At 37.1% G+C, this 18,240-nt stretch overlaps 1 protein-coding gene across 2 annotated transcripts in view; it reads right to left on the reverse strand.

Moving 5' to 3' along the window:
* The window catches only part of DMD (dystrophin), a 2,642,350-nt gene that overhangs the window by 884,349 nt on the left and 1,739,761 nt on the right, over window positions 1–18,240 (reverse strand). The window lies entirely within an intron of this gene.

The following is an 18,240-nucleotide window of genomic DNA, read 5'->3' on the forward strand; positions in this document are numbered from 1 at the left end:
AAACTGATATGACTCTGTTTGATTTACTTTGGTGTATACATTCTGATAACGAATTGGAACGGGAGTCAGATAATTACTAGGTCACTGATAAAATCCATATCACCGCAAATTATCTTGTAAATGCCCTTGGAATAAAAAAAGGTTCCGCACCCCTGATATAAGGCAAAGCCAGCCCTGATGCTGCAACATTATAAAACATTTATATAAACATGAACAATAGAAGAGATTTATCAAAACCTGTCCAGAGAAAAAGTTGCTGAGGTGCCCATAGCAACCAATCCGATCAAGTCTTTTACTTTTGAAAAGGCCTCTGAAAAATGAAAGAAGCAATCTGACTGGTTGGTAACTCATCAACTTTTCCTCTGGACAGGTTTTGATAAATCTCCTCCAATGTGTTAAATGTAGTTTTATGTATGATATTTCATCATATTACTTTGTCTTGTCATTGCAGGTGCACCTTGGCTCCCATTCAAGCACATGGACTGTATTTTATTTCATATACTGAAGGTCACTTGTGTTTCTGAAGTGACATTTCCAAAAACAAAGCTCAAATATCTTGTCAAATATGATCTCTCAACAAGGGCATAATTACATAATTTTAACTGCAGCTAAAAATACATACTACATATTACTAGGCACAAGGAAACATTTGTTTGCTCTGCATACAGTATATTTATAAATAGCATGGAGTCCAAAGTACAGCAAGAACACAGTGGCATTCAGTATTTATTCATGCATCTCAATGTGCTGTAAATGGGATGACCTAGATTTATACACTTAGGCAATGCTATTTTTGCACATCTTGCTGTACACAGGACTCATCCTACATGTAAGATCAGTAAAAGTTTAGTATTTGAGAAAAATCTTTGAATAGTTCCCTCTTCTGTAAATAGACATATGCTATAAATAGCCACACTAAGCATAGTAATAGAGTCCTTTTACATAGAGTACCCATTGCTTTGAATACTATTTTTGTTAATATGATGCTATAAATTTACTTTAAAGGAGATAGCCAGTGTTGAAAATACGTATCCCCTATCCTAAGGATAGGGGATAAGTTTCAGATCGTGGGGGGTCTGACCGCTGGGGCCCCCTGCGATCTCCTGTACGGGGCCCCGGCAGCCCGTGGGAAGGGGGCATGTTGACCACTCCGGCAATCTCCGGCTCTGCCATAGAGATGTATTGAGGAGGCGTGTCAGCTGCCGCTTCATGCGGTGGTCGACACACGCTATCTGGCCAGAAGAGCTGGGACCCTGTACAGGAGATCGTGGGGGATGCCAACGGTCGTGGATGAGTCCGCTCCAGTTCTTTAACGCGGGGCCACAGCATTGATAGTGGTGCCGCGCACTATTAACCCTTTAGACGCAGCATTCAAAGTTGATCGCCGCGCCTAAAGTGTAACTAAAACGTCGCCGGTTAGCTCACGGAGCTGTTCGGGATCACTGCAGCGAAATTGCAGCATCCTGAACAGCTTACATGACAGCCGGAAGGTTCCTACCTGCCTCCATGCTGTCCGATCGCTGAATGACTGCTCAGTGCCTGAGATCCAGGCATGAGCAGCCAAGCGGCAGAATCATCGATCAGTGGTTTCCTATGAGAAACCACTGATCACTGTAAAAGATCAGTGTGTGCAGTGTTATAGCCCCCTATGGGAGCTATAACATTGCAAAAAAAAAAAAAAAGTGCAAAAAAAGAGTGAATAAAGATCATTTAACACCTTCCCAAATAAAAGTTTGAAACAGTGTAAATAAAAATAAACATTTGTGGTATCACCACGTGCGGAAATGTCAGAATTATAAAAATATATCATTAATTAAACCACACGGTCAATGACGTACGGGCAAAAAATTCCAAAGTCCAAAATTGCATATTTTTGGTCACTTTTCATATCATGAAAAAAGGAATAAAAAGCGATCAAAAAGTCTGATCAATACAAAAAGGCCACAGCTAAAAACTTCAGATCACGGTGCAAAAAAATAGCCCTCATACCGACCCATTCGCGGAAAAATAAAAAAGTTATAGGGGTCAGAAGATGACAATTTTAAAGGTATACATTTTCCTGCATGTAGTTATGATTTTTTCTAGAACTACAACAAAATCAAACCCTTATAAGTAGGGTATCATTTTAATTTTATGGACCTACAGAATAAAGATAAGGTGTCATTTTTACAAAAAATGTACTGTGTAGAAACAGAAGCCCCAAAAATTTACAAAATGGCATTTTTGTTTTCAATTTTGTCTCACAATGATTTTTTTTCCATTTTGCCATAGATTTTTGGGTAAAATGACTGATGTCATTACAAGTTGAATTGATGGCACAAAAAAAAAGCCATCATATGGATTTTTAGGTACAAAATTGAAAGAGTTATGATTTTTTAAAGGTAAGGAGGAAAAAATGAAAATGGAAAAACTGAAAAACCCCGGGTCCTTAAGGGGTTAAGCTAGGGGGTAAGTTTTTCAGCACTGGACTACCCCTTTATGGCAGGGTTACACAATGTAAAATTTTCAATGCATATTTTTGGGGCTTATATTTAATGTTACACTGCAACTTCATGATTTAGTACTCTTATTGGTGATAAATGCCAAATGATAGGCGATATGTCAAAAGTTCTTTCTAATGACAGTAACACTTTAAAGGGGTACTCAACTCCCCAGCATTAAGTTCCAAATGCTAGTGCGGGCTTCAGGGGTTGCCACGCCCCTTCGTGACATCATGTCCCTCCCCTCATGACGTCATGCCCTGTCCCCTCCGTGTAAATCTATGTAAGAGGCGTGATGGCCATTACATCCCCCCTCACATATACTTGCATTGAGGGGGCGGGGCGTGATGTCATGAGGGGGCATGTTGACCCCCGAAGCCCGTACCAGTGTTCGGAACTGAATTTTCTGAACTCTGGGGAGTGGAGTACCCCTTTAAGCTTGCTTAAAATTAGTGTTGCTCGCGAATATTCGCAATGCTAATTTTATTCGCGAATATCGCATATTCGCGAATTCGCGAATATTCGCGAATATAGCGCTATATATTCGTAATTACGAATATTCGTTTTTTTGTTTTTGTTTTTTTTTTCACAGTACACATCACAGTGATCACCCCTCTCTGCTTCCAGCTTGTGCGGTGTAAAGAAGGCTCTAATACTACTGTGTGAGACTGGTATGCGAATTTTCGCATATGCGAAAATTTGCATATGGTAATTTCCGCATATGCGAATGTTCACTTATGCGAATTTTTGGTATATGCTAATTTTCGCATACGCGGATTTTCGCATATGCGAAAATAAAACGGGAATATTACGAATATGCGAATATTCGCGAATATATGACGAATATTTGTCCATATATTCACGAATATTCGCAAATTCGAATATGGCCTATGCCGCTCAACACTACTAAAAATGTCCCCATATGTAAGGCTATGTTCACATAGATTATTATTATTTATTTTTTTTTTTTTTTGTGGTAAAAGCATTGGGACTAAAAATTCTGTGAAAATATAGTTTAATGGAGCAGAAAACATCTACATGGATGTACATGGAAAATGTTTCTATTGTACTTTGTAGGTTTCCTGTGGGTACTTTCACATACACATAGGTTAGTGTGTGTATCTAAGATAGGGAAATTAGACTGTGAGCCATATTAGGACAATGACTGATGTGAATGGCAACAAACTATACAGCACTGTTTAACCCTTTCCTGACCCATGACATACATATACGTCATGGGCCAGTTGAGAGGAATATGGTGCGAGGCCCCAAGTTTGCTGACATCTGCAGGTAATGACGGACATCAGTGATCACTCCGATGTCCATCATTTAAATGTTTAAATGCCATAATCAATAATAATTATAGCATTTAAACATGTAATGCCGTTAATCCCTGGTGTTAAGGGGTCCCATGGGTTACTGGAGAAGCCCAGGCTGGGCCTTACATGATCCTTGGTGTCTACCTTTGCTCAGTGATTTTTAATGGCAGCCCTTAGCAGTCAAGCACAGATTACATGAATCAATATAATGCAATAGCATACTGATGGCTGATAGGCCCCTAGGGAAGCCAAAAAATATACATAAAAATAATCAAATCACCCCCCCCCCATTTACCATTTTTGTAATAAAACACAAAAAAAAAAAAAATAATAATACATATTTGGTATAGCTGCGTGTGTAATTGTCTGAACTACTAAATTATTACATTCCTAATCCTGCACAGTCAACAGAGTAAAGGCAAAAAAAATCCAAACAATGGAATTGCTGATATTTGGCCACATCACAGTGATAGAAAAGCCAGAACTACACAAAAGTGTAACATTTAAAACTACTGCTCATTGCACCCAAATCAACCCCAAAACAGCTCCATAGGAGGAAAAATTAAAATTTTAGTCCATTTATTTTATTTTTTTTATCATGAAAGGAGACATAAATTATCCATAAACATAAATCATATTGATCCCTACAATAAAGTTTGCATGTCAGTTTTACCGTATTGTGAAATATTGCCCCCAAAAATTACGCAATTCTATATATATATTTTTTGGCCTATATATTTTTTTCTGGCTTCATAATACATAATATGATTAAAATAAAAAGCGCTAAAGAAAAGTACAAATTGTCCCACAAACTTGTCCCTAATACAACTTTTTCACTTAAAAAAATAAAAAGGAGGAAAAACATTTCAGAAATAAAAATTTGCAGGGTCATGAAGGGGCTAATATGTTGTCATTATATAACCAACATAGAAACAAACAGAAATAAATACTATACAAGGAGTTTATTTAGTTACTTCTTTCAACTAATTTCAGCTATAGCCATAGCAACAATACTTGGTAGGAGACTGTTGTCTAGCAACAATAACATTTCAAGTGTTCCTAAATTTCATGGCAATATACAATTGATGTTGCCTATTTTCAGAGCTGAGATGTAGGATAACCTAACTATTATCCAAACTATTTTTAGTCAGTTATAAATTATTCATCTTGTAGTCATTCAGAGCTTGAGTCAGCTGTTGAATGACGTAGAACTGAGAGATGGAATAGAATAAAAATATAGAATTTTCTAAGATACATGTTCTACTACTGTGCAAAGATGACTTGGCTGAATTGGCTTTCTGACAACCTGCATCATGTTTTAAACTCAATAGAAATAGAAACTTAACTGAATTGGCCGTTTATATTAGTAAATTAAAAATTGTAATAAATAATGAATTCATTCCATTCCTCTATTAATCTCAAATTTCCATTTAACCCTATTTTCTGTCCTATTACAATTAAAATATAGAAAGAAATCTTCATTATATATCCTGTAGGAACAGCTAAGCCTCCCTCCTCCTCCTAACTGTTCTATATCTGAATATGTGTGCTGTCACATATATCTGGTGATCCAGCAGTAGCACCGGTAGCACTGAAGGGAAATTGATGATCAAACTAACCCCATTCATTTAAATGGGACAGGTCAGATTTATCCACCACCTTAATTGGAACGCTAGATCGTCTTTCAGTGTTTTTCTGTCTGGCCTGCACAGATAACTGGGCACCAGACTCATAGACAAATAATGCACTTTTCCATCAGTTGGGACATTAGTTGTGGCAAGTTAGTGAGCCGAATTGCCAGATATATGTGACAACACCCTAAAGGCAACTGGCTGCATCAGCAGCTGTCAACAGCCCTGCCTTCTTGGTTAAGTCCCACCCCTCAAAATATTGAATACCTCTGTGTTCTTTGTATGATTTTTACAAGACTTTTTTGCTACAGAAAGTTGCAGAAAATGTGAAGACCAAATGTTATGAATAAAGCTATCTTCTTTTATCAATAATTTCTAAATTTAATGTTTCCTTTAAGGTGGTAGGAAGCAGATACTGCAGACTAGTACTTGGTCAAAAAAAATTGAGAATTTCTGCCACATCTAAAAATGATCCTTTATTGCCACCATACCATTAATATTTTATCGATTCATGCAGGGGTCCTAGTCTTAGTGACATTAAAGCCTTTTTTTTATCCAAGAGAAATTCTTATTTTTCTTAAATACATGTAAGTTTATGAGAGATTGAATTGAACAACCAAGCCAGTTTTATATAATAATACTACTAAACAGTAAAAGATAGGTATATCAGACTGTGCCCATAAAATACTAAAATACGGTGCATAATACTAAGCTATTAGAGCCAATTGTGACAACCAGTCAATGAGGCATATTAGAGCAGGCCACATACAACTATAAAAGCCTACTGACTTTCCCAAAACACGAAGATCTTGGCCATCCTATTAACCAATAACTATATTTTATCAGGGCTGGAAGTATTAAGCAAAAACAGTATGTGTAATTGGTCTATAAATCTTTATCAACTAAACTGTTTATAAAACCTAAGCCTGGAGGAAAAAAAGCCGTAGGAGGCAACTAAATGCCTGGCATCAGTCTTTCAACAAGCTGAGGATACATTATAACTTGACTATAAACTGCCTTTATCAGTAGTTATGTAACTACAGTGAATTTTAATTCCAAGCTATTCCCTGCTGAAGAAACAGACCCAACTGCATGTAATGTATAATAAATTTTGGAGAAAAATAGAGAAATAAATTATAATAAAATAGTTTGATCTGTTTATTATAACTGACTCTGTAAGTACTTTAAATATTCAATAATGAAGTATGTAGGGGAGGTTCTGATCTAGTAGAAGTAGTTTATAATTAAAAGGCTACTCCGCCCCTAGACATCTTATCCCTTATCGAAAGGATAGGGGGATAAGATGTCTGATCGTTCGGTTCCCTCCGCTGGGGACCTCCGTTATCTTGGCTGCGGCATCCCAGACATCCGGTGCACAGAGCGAACTTCGCACCGTGCTGGATGACTGGCGATGCGGGGCGGTGGCTTGTGACATCACAATCATGCCCTGCTCCTGATCTCACGGCCATGGCTCCTCAATGCAAGTCTATGGAAGGGGGCATGACTGCGGTCATGCCCCCTCCAATAGACTTGCATTGAGAGGGCGTGTTCATGACATCATGAGCAGGCGTGGCCATGATGTCACGAGCCTCGGGCACTGCACCCAACGCACTAAACGAACACCAGGTGCAGCAGGGAGATCGTGGGGGTCCCGCCGCTGAGGACATTTGGATAGGGGATAAGAAGTCTTGGGGCGGAGTACCCCTTTAAAGTGTCAAGGCTCAAGTGTCAAGTTCACATTTCTCCCACACATCAGTCACCCTACCCTTTGCAGTACACCTGAGCTATGTGTACTGTTCATGAAACTACAATTGTCTCTAGCCCTGTGGAGAATGATCTCACTCTCACTGTAATGTCCGTTTTTGTGTTTTTATGTCTTGGGATCTGTTCAGACAATCGTATTCTTGTCTGAGCAGTTTCTTGTTCCAATTCTTCCTAGTCTTGGAAGAGTTAAAGGGGTACTCTGGTGGAAAACTTTATTTTTTTATTAAATCAACTGGTTCCAGAAAGTTAAACAGATTGGTAAATTACTTCTTTTAAAAAATCTTAATCCTCCCAGTACTTATTAGCTGCTGAATATTAGAGAGGAAATTATTTTCTTTTTGGAACACAGTGCTCTCTGCTGACATCATGACACAGTGCTCTCTGCTGACATCTCTGTCAATTTTAGGAACTGTCCAGAGCAGCATATGTTTTCTACTCTGACAGTTCTTAAATGGACAGAGATGTCAGCAGAGAGCTCTGTGGTCATGATGTCAGCAGAGAGCTCTGTGTTCCAAAAAGAAAATAATTTCCTCTGTAGTATTCAGCAGCTAATAAGTACTGGAATGATTAAGATTTTTTAATAGAAGTAATTTACAAATCTGTTTAACTTTCTGGCACCAGTTGATTAAAATAAACAAAACGTTTTCCACCGGAGTACCCCTTTAATGCTCTGAGCCAATCGCAGCTCAGGTGCGGCTATTTAAACCATAGCCTTGCTGCACTCAGGTTGCTGGTGATTGATCTACTGTGACTATGTTTTATTATGCAGCTATGCTGTCCATGTCTTCTTAATCATGCACCTTGTATTTATATTGTGATATTTCTGTGTTTTTAACATTGGTTAAAAGTCCTGTTTATTATAGATTTTAGTCTGTGGTACTTTTGTCGGTTTTTATAATTATTGTATGTCCATTCTGCTTTAGCCTTGTATCTTAGTCTGTGTATGGTATCCTAGTTCCTCTATGTTGTTGGAGTTTGGTTTTGTGGAGTCTGTTCAGAATCATTCGTTTCTCACTCTAGTGTTCCGTGTTTTATATTTCTCTTACCTTCTAGGCCATTATTCTGATCAACGGTGGAGTGTGCCCGCTCGCTAGAAGTCTATCTGGAGTTAGTATTGTTGTCTACTTCTTTTGTGGAGTGGGTAGTCTAGTTTGTTCTTTGTATAGTGTATAGTACATGCACTGATCATAGAGTACATGATCACTGATCTAGTGTTTTCTCTGTGCTTTACCATTGGTTTATAGTGTCCTCTATGCTTACTTATTGATCTGTGTCCTATTAACTTAATCTATTTATGTTAGTTATCATTGAGTTTAGTGTGTACAGTGTTCTATGTTCCTGATCAGTTTAGTGTTTGACATTCAGCTCTTCTGTTCATCCCCTGCCTCTTCTGGTGTCTGCTGTATAATCATTCCATACCTAGTCTTGTTCATTTATTCATTTCTGCCGTTTATCTGGATTCCGGTTTTTGAACTGTTTGTTAGTGCACTATATTCTGCCCTGTTTGTGAGTTTATATTCTGTCTGGTACATCTGGTTGTTTTGGTAGTTTTCCCATTCTGCTTCCTGCCTGTGACCGACTATTTATATTATTTGTTTTTACGCCCACTGCACTTTAGTGCAGGAAGAGACCGGCACCGTGGTTGTCGATCCGCCATGTAGGGCGGATGGGCAAGTAGGCAGGGAGAGTGGTTATTAGGGAAAGCTTAGGGGTCACTTCTCCCTGTCCAGTTGGTCATGACACTCACCCAGCGGTTGCTCAACTAACTGAAGCAGATAGGCACATTTTGAACACCTGACTAGTGATGTAATGTCTTGGCCTGCACTGCAACCTAGAATAGCCTGAGATGACACTCAATTTGACTAGCGAGACCTGCCATCAAACACAGGTACAGACACTATATTATGAACTACACTAATTTTACAGCCTCTCTAGCACAGTCAAATAAAAAAGATACTTAACACTGTGATACACATATTAAATAGATGTACATTTTATACTTTACTAGAAATAACAAGAACAAGAAAACACATAAAACATGCACACCTAGAAAGTCATTATAAAGATTGCTATACTGAAACAGGCTATAGTGGTTTATAAACATCTAAAACCATGAAACATGGACACAAAAAATAACCGTGTACTACCTCAGTGATATCTCAGACTGTGATAAGCCAATTTCAAAAAGGGAAAATATGTCCAGAAATCACAAAAATAGCAATAGTTATATGCAGAGCAAAATGAGTACTGCTTGGAGAAGATATAGTGTCCCACCAAACTAACATATACATATAACAAAGTGATGATCACAAAACCAATGGAAAAATATGCACCAAATAATTTCCGCAAAAGAGAAAAGTGATGAGGAATGTGAGATGAAAAAAGGATGGTAATTGAACTACACAATTGTCTGAAGTAAAATACCATCTGTTTATATAAGGGTTAAACAAGACAAACAGTTTTTATGTTGTAAAGGATCAATCAAACTATCAAGAATAACCTAGAGAATCCCTTTACATTTGTAATGATTAATGTCTTTGAAAACAATAAGAAGTATCATTACTTTTACTCTGGGCTGCTTAATTGTAATGCTCTTTGGGAGTGTTTGTTGTGAATGCGCAAACACATTAATTCTAATTACTGAAAAACATTATCTTACATAATAAAGCTCCTGGTGTTTATTTTTTGTTGGTGTTCCAAGGAGGGCAACTTTTGACTCACTAGAAGCATTAAAAGTTTCAGCAAAAGGGGAAAAATGGGCCACAAACTAATGGCAACAACTTCAGTTTTAGAACGTTTTTGGAATGTTTTAGTGATTGACAAATTTTGATGCAAATATAAATTGTATCATTAGCCACATCAAAACTTATTTACAGTTATTAATGGTTTGTATGCCTCTTTTTTGAAAATTCAATAAAATGCATTGAAATATAAAAACAATAAAAATACAAAACATATCGGTGGACTGGAAGCTGATCTGATGGATTTCAATTCTTTCATCATGTAAGAGGGTGATAATTCAACAAAAATGTTGGATTCAATACACTTAATGCATATTCTCCAGCTTTTTTACTTGATATCAAATACATAAATAACATAATTGATATCAAGCTATTTTTTCTTTAAGCTGGCCATTTTGGATTCATGAAACATACCTTAAAGTAAATGCTGGAAGCCAAGCCCTGTCCATCAATCATGCAGGGCAGGGTATAGTAGGGAGGAGGTATGCATGCTGTGTCTTTGCACCAGCTCTGTGGCAGTTGAGCTTCTAAGGAAAAATTTGTTTTTTTAACTGTGGAAACTGCAGTAAACAAATATAAAGGTATCATTTGTTTTAGCTCACTATGACCTATCCGTCTGTGTTTTCAGTTCTTTTCTTGGTATGGAGCTGACAAATTCCCCTTCAAAGATCACAAAGTTGCCTCAATTAGGGAACAAGTTCCCTCAAGCTTGTAGAGGAGAAACACATGTGACAGACCTTACAAGTTCTAGATTTCGATGGTCAGTTAGAACCACTGTTTGCCAAGCTGTACCTTCTAAATGATGTCTCAATTCTTTGAAGGCAGAAATAATGGCTAGGAGAAGCACCTTGTTTCCCACATCATAATTCTTCTCTAAAGAGGTCAAACTTTAAGAGGAATAAGCACAAGGGTGTAGCAAATCTTCCTCTCCTGTTCTTTGTGATGGAATTGCCTCTACTGTACAATTTGTTCCACTTGAACAATAAAGGCTTGTTCAGGGTTAGGATGAAAAAGTTTAGAGGCTGTTGTGGACCTTTTTTTCAGACAGTAATAGGCAAGCAGTGCCTAAGAAGACCAAACAAAAGGTTTTCCTATCTTTGGCAATTGGGTAATTGGTGTTGAACTTGACAAAGTATTGAGAAAGCATCTTAAAAATAAATAAATAAATGCAGGTAATAAATCATTGGCTCGCTTTTATATTATTTGGATATCCATGGGGATCCATTGTCCCCTTATCCCACACAGGAGGATACCAGTATTATATAATGGTGGGAGAATGGGGGGAGGGTACAGATATTATATCATGTCCCAGGAGCCTTAAAGGGGTATTCCAGGCAAAAACGTTTTTATATATATCAACTGGCTCCAGAAAGTTAAACAGAGTTGTAAATTACTTTGATTAAAAAAATCTTAATTCTTTCAGTACTTATGAGCTTCTGAAGTTAAGGTTGTTCTTTTCTGTCTAAGTGCTCTCTGATGTCACCTGTCTCAGGAAACGGACAGTTTAGAAGAGGTTTGCTATGGGGATTTGCTTCTAAACTGGGCGTTTCCTGAGACAGGTGTCATCAGAGAGGACTTAGACAGAAAAGAACAACCTTAACTTCAGAAGCTCATAAGTACTGAAAGAATTAAGATTTTTTTAATAGAAGTAATTTACAAATATGTTTAACTTTCTGGAGCCAGTTTATATATATAAAAAAGATTTTTCCTGGATAACCCCTTTAAGTTATGACTCTGCAAATAATAGAACAATTCCAAAACAGGTGACAGATCAGATGTAGAGATTGTCTGTTGCAATGAGATATATTTGGAAGCTACAGTATACCTTCAGACACACTACCATATGGCAATGTATGTCTAAAAACAATTCCCTCCTGCAGCTTTGGTTTTCAAGGACATTAGATTTATTTAAACCTGGAACACATTTAGATCTCAGTTAAACAAATGACACATGTATAAACCTTTAATATAAAAAATATGTTCTGCATGTAAAATATGGCCTAGTTCAGCTATAATGATCATAGAAAAACAATATTTATGCATTTTAAATGCAATAGATAAAAGCAAATCATAACTCTATTCAACACTACCCATAAAATCTCAAAACTTAATAGAACTTCATATCCATTCTTCCAGTCATAAAAACTGTCATTCTGAGGTTAATGAACCTCTACACCTAAACTTTAAATTTATAATATTGCCGAGTTAGAGATCATAAGCTTATGACGCAGTGAACCTAATAAGATGTCTTTTGATCTTTCTTTGGCAGAGGAAATGTAACACTTGGAAATGAGGGAAGATTACATGGGCATTTCCAACTAATGAAGCTCCTGAACTTGAAATCACATCTGTCAATATTCTTTTGCTGTTTTACCAGATGGATGGCACCAAAGCCTGCAGTGCCCAGGAAAGTGCAATGCAATACAATTACACTACTAAATGATTTTACTCTCCGTAGACATTTACTCAACATAAAGTACAGAACACTCTATTGATGTATGTTGTCCTTCTCAATTGTCCAATACTGGAACATAGAAAGACTGTAAGAATAACCCATCAAACTAGATAGAGCAGACATCCCTGGAGGATAACATAGCAACAGTAATGACAATGGATTACAGATGGGAGGAACGGATTCCCTACCTATTTCAGTCATAATCTAGTTCCATATCTATTAAAGTGACTTGCTTAAGAAGAATAAGCCACATCGAGACCTCTGCAGAAATAGCTTCAGGACCATATTATCCAGAGCTTCAAATTTCAAATGTCATTTTAAAAGGCAGTCTATTTGATTTGCTCTTCATTAATATACTATATTATGACCTTATTTGTACATAACAAAGATTGCCATATATATAACTGTTTAAAGAATGGGGCTATTACAAAAAGCAATTCAATAAACAATTCCCCCCCCCCTCATTCTATAAATTCAAATTTAAATCTTAATTTAATTGGATTTTAATGACAACCACAATGGCTAACCACCATTAAAGGAAATATGCTAGAATATGTTTATTTTCTAATCTGTTTCTATTATCTGATTGTAATTTTTTTTAAAACATAATTTTTTATTATTATCTTGCCCAAGCTGTTTTTAACAGCATTTAGAGATATGTTTTACAAAATGCCGTATGGACACAGGTAACAATAGACAGGAGCTGTCCCATTGGGAATGTTTACTAGTCATACTCTGTGACGTTTGCAAATATTATTCTACAGTTTGGGGGAGGCTGAGCTGTAAGCTTCATCTATTTATTTTATTTGATGGTGTAGCCACTATATTGCTGTACAGATGCATTTCCTGCAGCCTCCTCCTTATCATCGCCTACAGAGCAAGAAGTCTCAGCTTCATTTTAGGCTTAGTAGTAAGAATGGAAACTGCAAGATTTCATAATTATTTAAAAATGCAGATAAAATGAAAAATTTGAAAAAATTCTAAAACGTAAGAATTTTCATTTTTACACTTTCATTTTTCCCTCCTCACTTTCAATTTTCCACCTACAAACCCATATGAGGGCTTGTTTAGTGCACCACAAATTGTATGCTGTGATGATATCACTCATTTTACCACAAACATAATATTTGTGGGCTGAAATAAAAATATTAAAAAAATAATGTCATTTTGCAACCTATGGGTGCTTCTGTTTCAATAGAGATTTAGATTTTGTTTCATTTGTTTTCATTGGACTTTTTGATCTCTTTATAAAAAAATTTGGGTATATAAAGTGACCAAAAAGAAGCAATTCTGGGCTTTGCTATTTATTTACATTCACATCATTGACTGTGCTAGTTATGTATTACTAGATGAGACAATTAGACATGTGGTGATGTCACATGTGTTTATGTTTATTTTAGTTTTCATTATTTTATTTAAAAAATGGGAAAAGAGGAGATGATTCAAACTTTTATTAGGGAAGAGGTTAATTCTTGTTTATTAATCTAATTTTTTTCATAATTGTTTAATCTCATTTGGGGACTATTACAGGCAATCTTTAGATTGAAAACACTGAACAATGCTGCTCCATTGCAGAGCATTGATCAGTTATCGGCACTCCATTGTTTCAGGCTGCCATGGCTTCCTGCAACATTGGAATGCCAAACGGAAGGAGAGAAGGCAGGTAAGGGCCCTTTGGCCCTCTCAGCTGATCAGGACCCTGTGATTTTGCTGTGGGTGTTCCAGTTGGCTCCACTGTCTTTTTCCCCTTTTAGATCCAGCAATCAACTTTTAAATATGATTTCAAATATTATTGAAAATTGTGTCCCCTTTCCACTATGGTTGTTTCCATATTGGGAATATATATATATATATATATATATATATATATATATAAATATATATAGGGGTGGGCCACAAGCTGTCATTTGGGCTTTTATTCCTTTTTTTTCCAGTTTGTGTATACACTTGGCATGCAGTTATGTCTCAGGAAATTATATATATAAAAAAAAGTGGTCTGATGTTACAGGTGTGATCTTATTATACACTGAGACTTCCCAAAAGAGTACATACAACTGCTTTCCCCTCTACCCTATAAAAAGCTTCTTAGAGGCTACTTTTGAGTAGTGTTCTCCTTGGTGGAAGATTGAGTGCATTGTAGAGGCAAGTCAATCAGTCAACAAAGACATTTTTCCCAGTTGACTGACTTTGAGAGGGGGTGCATCATTAGACAGAGAGAAGGTATTTGGAGGCAAAGTCAGCACTTTAACCCCTTAAGGACGCAGGGTTTTTCCATTTTTGCATTTTCATTTTTTCCTCATCGCCTTCTAAAAATCTTATGCCTACTTTGCAGTGACATTATTCATTTTACCAAAATATTCACGGTGAAGCGGAAAAAAAATTCATTGTGCGACAAAATTTAAGAAAAAATGCCATTTTGCTACTTTTGAGGGCTTCTGTTTCTACGCAGTGCCTTTTTTCGGTAAAAATGACACCCTCTCTTTATTCTGTAGGTCCATACAATTAAAATGATACCCTACTTATATAGGTTTGATTTTGTCGTACTTCTAGAAAAAATCATAACTACATGCAGGAAAATGTATACGTTTAAAATTGTCATTTTCTTACCCCATAATTTTTTTATTTTTTCGTGTACGGGGCGGTATTAGGGCTCATTTTTTGCGCCGTGATCTGAGGTTTTTAGTGGTGCCATTTTTGTATTGATCAGACTTTTTGATCGCTTTTTATTCATTTTTTCATGGTATAAAAAGTGACCAAAAATACGCTATTTTGGACTTTAGAATTTTTTTTGTGCGTACGCCATTAACCGTGCAGTTTAATTAATGATATATTTTTATAATTCGGACATTTCCACACGCGGTGATACCACATATGTAAATTTTTTTTATAATTTTTTTTATGGGAAAAGGTGGGTGATTCAAACTTTTATTAGGGAGGGGGTTAAATGATCTTTATTAACTTTTTTTCCCCTTTTTTTTGCAATGTTATAGCTCCCATAGGGGGCTATAACACTGCACACATTGATCTTTTACATTGAGCATTGTTATCCCACAGGATAACATTGCTCAATGATTCTGCTGCTGGACTGCTCATGCCGGGATCTCTGGTACTGAGCAGTCATTCGGTGATCGGACACCAGGAGGCAGGTAAGGGGACCCTCCTCATGTCCTACAGCTGTGAAAAATGCCACAATTTCACCGCGGTGATCCCGAACAGCCCCCTGAGCTAGCCACCATTTATTAGCTTTCACTTTAGACGCGGAGATCAACTTTGAACGCCGTATCTAAAGGGTTAATAGCGTGCCGCACTGCGATCAGTGCCGCGCGCTATTAGCCACAGGTCCCGGCCGTTGCTAAGTGCCGGGCCAGGCCTGCTATGATGCAGGGCCACACCGTGTCCCCGCGTTATAGATTGGGAGTCGACCTATGATGTACATGTATGTCATGGGTCGAGAAGGGGTTAATAATAACAATAATAAACAGAAGAGCATTCAGTTTACAGTTTTAGCTTTATTTAACACTTATTTATTGGCAATTAGCTAAATAGCGTTATATTGTATTGGGAGAGTACTTTGACCCTGAACAAAACTGTTTCGAGAACTTTCTAGAAAAACATGAGAATGATAAGGAATGTGAAAACACTGCAGTTTGCCATCAGTTGGTTTTGGTAATTGTTCTGACAAGCTGCAAGAAGCACACTGTTTTTCCAACACAATAAAACATTTATGAACTGTTGAATTGTGCTCAATGTGCATGCAAAGTGCGACCTGTTGTAATGTGGAGATGAGCAAAAATATGAATTGTATTTACGATTCCAATATTCCTATCTGTGCAAAAGCTGTTTGAGATATTTGTTTATTTAAGATATTTTTATCTGTCCTGTAGATATATTAGCATTATATATCTAAAATGCATACTGTTGTTGCATTCATTCTCACAGTATTATAGACAGGCTTCTCACACATATGGAGTGAAGAGGGGATTGACATGAATAATAACCAAGCTTTCAGTGGTGTTTGGAGCATCTGTACACTTAAAAGTTCATAAACCAGATTTAAAAAGTCCCCTGGTGCCATGCATAATAATAGGCTACATTTTAGACGTGTTTTCCTTTGTATTTTAAGACCTACAAGCAAATATGTAGGATATACAATCATGACCGTAAATGTTGGCATCCCTGAAATTTTTCAAGAAAATGAAGTATTTCTCATAGAAAAGGATTGCAGTAACAGTAAGTTTTGCTGTACCACATGTTTATTCCCTTTGTGTGCACTGGAACTAAACCAAAAAAAGGGAGGAAAAAAAGCAAATTGGACATAACGTAGCACCAAACAGCAAAAATGGGATGGACGAAATTATTGGCACCCTTTTAAAATTGTGGATAAATAAGATTGTTTCAAACATGTGATGTGGGCAATATTGTGTCTCTGTGTGTGCAACACTAAGCATGGACCACAGAAAGAGGAGAAGAGAACTGTCTAAGGACTTGAGAACCAAAATTGTGGAAAAATATCAACAATCTCAAGGTTACAAGTCCATCTCCAGAGATCTAGATTTTCCTTTGTCCACGGTGCACAACATTATCAAGAAGTTTGCAACCCATGGCACTGTAGCTAATCTCCCTGGGTGTGGATGGAAAATAAAAATTGATGAAAGGTGTCAACGCAGGATAGTCCAGATGGTGGATAAGCAGCCCCAAACAAGTTCCAAAGATATTGAAGCTGTCCTACAGGCTCAGGGAGCATCAGTGTCAGTGCAAACAATCCGTCGATATTTAAATAAAATTAAATGCTATGGCAGGAGACCCAGGAGGACCCCACTGCTGACACAGAGACATAAAAAAGCAAGACTGCATTTTGCCAAAATGAACTTGTGTAAGCCAAAATCTTGTCTTGTGGACAGATGAGATCAAGATAGAGATTTTTGGTAAAGCACATCATTCTACTGTTTACCAAAAACAAAATGAGGCCTACAAAGAAAAGAACACAGTACCTACAGTGAAATGTGGTGGAGGTTTAATGATGTTTTGGGGTTGTTTTGCTGCCTCTGGCGCTGGGTGCCTTGAATGTGGGCAAGGCATCATGAAATCTGAGGATTACCAACAAATTTTGGGTAGCACTGTACAGCCCAGTGCCAGAAAGCTGGGTTTGCGTCCGAGATCTTGGGTCTTCCGGCAGGACAATGCCCCCAAACATATGTCAAAAAGCACTCAGAAATGAATGGTAACAAAGCGCTGGAGAGTTCTGAAGTGGCCAGCAATGAGTCCAGATCTAAATCCCATTGAACACCTGTGGAGAGATCTTAAAATTGCTGTTAGCAAAAGGCGCCTTCCAATAAGAGACCTGGAGAAGTTTGAAAAGGAAGAGTGGTCCAACATTCCGGCTGAGAGGTGTAAGAAGCTTATTGATGATTATAGAAAGCGACTGATTTCAGTTATTTTTCCGAAGGGTGTGCAACCAAATATTAAGTTAAGTGTGCCAATAATTTTGTCCAGCCCATTTTTGGAGTTTGTTGTGATATTATGTCCAATTTGCTTTTTTCCTCCCTTTTTTGGTTTAGTTCCAATACACACAAAGGGAATAAACATGTGTATAGCAAATAATGTGGTACTGCAATCGTTTTCTGTGAGAAATACTTCATTTTCTTGAAAGATTTCAGGGGTGCCAACATTTACGGCCATGACCTAGGTTCTATGTTACTTTTTTTGGTATATTTTTTGTATATTTCTATAATGAATATGTTATAGTCTTTTTACTACGAGTTGAAGCACTGATAGTGATGCAATTGTCTTTTCCATGTCAATATGCCTATTCTGTTTATTTCGAAAAGTTACTTAAAGTAGCCATATTGC

The sequence above is a fragment of the Hyla sarda genome, chromosome 2, assembly GCF_029499605.1.
Source record: "Hyla sarda isolate aHylSar1 chromosome 2, aHylSar1.hap1, whole genome shotgun sequence".
NCBI classification, from domain to species: Eukaryota; Metazoa; Chordata; class Amphibia; order Anura; family Hylidae; genus Hyla; species Hyla sarda.